Genomic DNA, 4765 nt, shown 5'->3' with positions numbered 1-4765 from the left:
AGTGGTTCTCAGAAGGCCATAGGGTGACCCTCTCTAGGTACTTAAGCATGGAGGAGAAGTTGACCGCACTGTGACATGTCCCTAGGAACTATGTGTGCCTTGTCCCATAGTCAGACTGATGACTGACTATCTTGAAAACCACCATGGAACTTTTGTTTGGCAAATGATGGAAATCAAGTCAGGGTCAAAATCAGAAAACTAGATGGAGCTTCCAAGCTCCAGTGGAAGAGCAGATGGATGGAGAAAAAGAGCAAGGATGTCAGGAATATAAGGGCTTGGTCCACACTATGAGACACTGTGCCTGAACTAAGGGGATTTCAACTAATCCAGTGACCTGGGAATGAAAGAACATGGGATCAAACTGGAAGCTCTGAATGTGGCTGACAATTGGGGCAGACGGAGAAGCCAAAGATAATGGCACTGTCACTTGTCTGCATATCATACACTGGCTTTTTGTGATCATATTTTTTGTGGATGCATACCTTGCTAAATCTGGATGGATGAAGGTTGGGCTTGGACTTCCCACAGCTCAAAGTACCCTGCCCTCTCTTTGGACTGGTGTTTGAGTGGAGAGGTTTATTTGCGGAGCAAGAAGATGTGGGAGGAGGAAGAGAAGTGGAAAGTTTGATAATTATTATTATGAAGTAATGGAAAAATCAATAGAAAATAACCAATGAGGACATTGCAGTTAGGAAAAAAACATACATTGAGTTGTTGACTCAGACTAAAAATTATTATACAGAAAAAAAAAACACATAAAAAGGTTGAGTTACTTGGAAAATATGACTCAAGTATTTGGGAAGAAGATTGGGGTTTTTATTTTGGGTCTTCATGGGGCTGTATGAGCAGCATTTTAGGACCTGTATGCTGGATATTTCTGGGGGTTAGTAGGGAAGAAACCTGGCTAGGAGGAGTTTTATGACATAAGTAGAGCCTTGATGATGTCACAAAGCTTTGGTTGGGGGTGGCAACTCTGTTCCTCATGAAGCACTAGTCTTCTGTAAAGGTGGGCTTACTATCTTCACGGTGGCTGAGGAGGTCATTTCAGCTCTTGGGCTCCACAACTGTTCAACCGAATTTCCAGAAGTTGGAATCTAGAGAGCCAAGATATTTTCCTTTTTTAAATATGTTTAGGAAGCAACTAGGACCTCTGTAGTCAAAGAAAGGTTTCTTTCAAATCTGCTCTGGGTCCAAAATTTATGTCGTTAACAGCTCCTATATTTGATAGCTGGGGGACGGTTAATGTCGGGTATTCTCCCCACTCTATCTTTGCTAAAAATGTCCAATTCCTCAGTCCACATAAATGGCAAAGATCCTCTTTGTCCATATGTGTTTTAAAAGATAATTATTTCTAATAGGTGCTGTTGCACAGATTAATGTTTCTTTCTTTTGGCAGTTTGACTCACAGTACTCACTTCTCTAATGAAGATACAGAATATCTTTATGTAATCAACCTGGATCTGGATCAGGAGACACAATAGAGAGAGCCAGTGGACTGGAGTGCCATGACCTTGGGCAGGTGGTTATAGATCAGCCAACTAACCAGTAGCTTGAGTGGTAAGGAGAGGAGTGGCTGTTCTTTGAATTCTTTGCCATCTGTTCAGATATTTCTTTCTCACTTTAGGTATAGGCATAGCTTCCTCTCTCATTGATATAGTAAGTAAGGAAGTAGGTTTCTCAGTAGAGGTCAATTGCATTTTGCAGCAGGAATATGTCTCTGATACACATATACTGAGCTGTAGACAAGAGTTTGATAATTTTCCTATTAATTTCTTAAGAACATATTCCATTTAGGTATCCAAATCTATTCAGCCCTGCCTTTTTCACCTGCTCCAAAGTTATTCCTAAAAAGAGCCTTGACCTCACATCCTCACCTTCTTATCCTTGCAGGCACTCATGATGGAGGAAACCACTTTGTGTCTGATTTAAACTGAAGAGTTCTTCCTATGCAGAGATTGGCAGCTATGAAGCCCAAGCACAGAAACAGAGCCAAGAGACAGTGGAACAGGAGTGCTGTGGCCTATCTCAGAAAGTCTCCCGCCATGATGAAGATGCCTCTCAGTATGAGTTGCATGCCACATCTCCAGAAGAAGAATGGGCCATCGCTCCAGAAGCAAAAACTTAGTAAGCCTTTTGAGGCCCAGGAGAATATTGTTGGCCGCAGAATTTCTCATGGCTGGAAGGAAGCCAATGAACCAGTCACCCATTGGAAAGCCATCATTCTAGATCAACTGCCAACATATCCCTCTCTCTATTTGTTGAAATATGATGGGATTGATTGTGTCTCTGGCTTGGAGCTTCATAGTGATGAAAGGATTTTAAACCTGAAGATCCTGCCTAATAATGTGCCATTTCCTCAGGTGACAGAAACTCATCTCTCAAACACCATAGTTGGCAGAGCAGTGAAACATACATTCATGGGCACAAATGGCTCTAAGAATGACTGGAACGGGATAGTCCTAGAAGAGGTGCCAATCATGAAGACCTGGTTTTATATTACCTACAAGAAAGATCCGGTCTTGTACATTTACCACCTCCTGGATGACTACCTGAAGGCAACCTCCACATCATGCCAGGCTCTAAGGAAGAGTGGAGTGGCATGGTCCCAGGTGAGGTGCAGACAATAACGACCTGTTTCTACATTGTCAACGAGAATGATCCGGACCTGTACCTTTACCACCATCATGATGATTCCATTGAAGGCAACCTCCACATCACGCCTGAATGTCCTCCAGTAGAGGTGACTTTGGAATTAGGCAGGGATTCCTTGGAGGGCAAAAGAGTGCAGTACAACAAAAAAGATGGAACCCAAGAGATAGTTAAAATTATTTGCCAAGTTCCCAACAAACCTTCTGTGTATTTCATCAAGTTTGATAATGACTTCCATATCTATGTCTATGATTTGGTGAAGATCTGTTAAAGTGAAATTCTCAAATTTTGAGGGGCAGACTTAATTCTCTCTTTGGGAATGTGTTTTTTTCAGAGATACCTCAGGTCTTCTATGAATCCTGGTATCTTTTCCAATGGATTATTCTTTCTCAAAGAATAAAAATTTGCTAACATGTTGTGTTATTTGGTCAATGATGGATTGTGTTTGGTGGATGGGGCATCACAGAAACACATGCCTCAAAACAAAGCAGGATTTATGGTCTTTTCCCCTTGGAGAGTAAAGGACTGGGGATGCGTGGTGTGGTAAAGGACAAGATGGCTGTCAAGGAAGCAGTGGAGAGGGGACAAAAAGTTGTATGATCTCAGGGCGGTACGAAGCTTGAGGGAAAACCATGTCAAATGGAAAGATGTGACCGATATCAGCGTGAGGTATTGGGACTTAAGAGGATAAAGAGTAGATTAATCAGGAAGGGACACAAATGTATACTCAAAATCAGAGAAAATTAGGTTTCATTTGATGAATGGTTTAATTCGTACTGGCTGTAAGTCAAAGGATGTTTGATCTCCACGAGAGCATGTTGCTTATTGAAAAGTGTCTCCGCTCAGTTGCTCTTCTCCAGCAAGTTGGACATCAAGCTACCTACTTAGTTTTGCCAGAATTCTGTCTGCCACCTACTTTGTCATGCCTGGATTCGGTATGCCTTGAACTCTCATAGGTCTTATCCATGCCATCCAACCCTTGTCAGTTCATTTAAATAATTGCCCTGCCATACCTAGAAAACAGTGTTCCCTTTCATTGATCATGTTCTGTAGTACTTGGGCTATAAAACTCATGAACACACTCACCCACACACAGGATAAACATGTACATATGATGCCCACTAGTGTGTGACATGCACACATATGATGAATGCACCGAACTCCATAATATCAGTAAAGTAGGGAATCCATGATGCTAGGTGGAGTCTGGCAAAGACCCCACACACCCATCAAACCGCCAAATACCAGTATGGTACTGATGTCTGACTCCCATCCTGGAAGGAACCTGCCATCCTGTAACTGGGCTATTTTTGGTTCCTTCATCTTCACAAACTTGGTTAAAATGTTAGAGTTGTCAAACTGGGAGTTAGGGTCCAGCATGTAGATCAGCTGTCCCAGGTCAGGTGATTTGGCTACAATTTGGTGAGAAATTGTACCAGGGAATTCTGGTACACCCTCTCCTCTTCTTCTCCCTGTCCTCATCATCACTCTTGTGGGTGGGCCTGGAGCACAAAGAAGGAAAAATGGAATAAGCCTCCTCCTTAGTGGAAAACCTTGTCAATCCTTAATTTGACCTGACTCTCTGAGGGAATGCAGCACATTTTTTCCTACTAGGTCTCCTCATTCATTGGATCACTCATTTTTCCAAGGAATGATTGAATTCATCCATTCTTCCTTGTCTCTCTCTCTTCTTTCTTCCCTTCTTCCATTTCCCCCTTGATTGTAGAAATTTGAGCAGCAGGGCTGCATCCCCATGGGGCCGCCTTGTAAGGTTATGCTCCGAAATAACAACACAAAACTATTCATTTCAACACTGCCTGCCCCATTATTTTCAGCCTCTTAACCCATGTCTAATAATGTATGTTGCAGCACGAGGTGCGCTTAGAAGGAAAGATTTAGCATGTCTGACCTGGTGGCTCGCTGTATCGCCATCTGCCTCAGAGTGCAGAGCTACCATTTCTGCCCATGGGAGAGGTGCATGGCATCTCTAAGCTCAATTCCTATTCCTCCCAGCATTCTCTTATGTTTATTCCACCCACCTATGTTCTAACCTTGCAGGCCAAACAGTTTCTTTATTTAATTAACCAATGACCTATACTCCACCATTACTCCTATT

Source organism: Microtus pennsylvanicus (genome assembly GCF_037038515.1).
Source record: "Microtus pennsylvanicus isolate mMicPen1 chromosome Y unlocalized genomic scaffold, mMicPen1.hap1 SUPER_Y_unloc_2, whole genome shotgun sequence".
Lineage (NCBI taxonomy): Eukaryota > Metazoa > Chordata > Mammalia > Rodentia > Cricetidae > Microtus > Microtus pennsylvanicus.
This window is presented reverse-complemented; position numbering follows the sequence as displayed.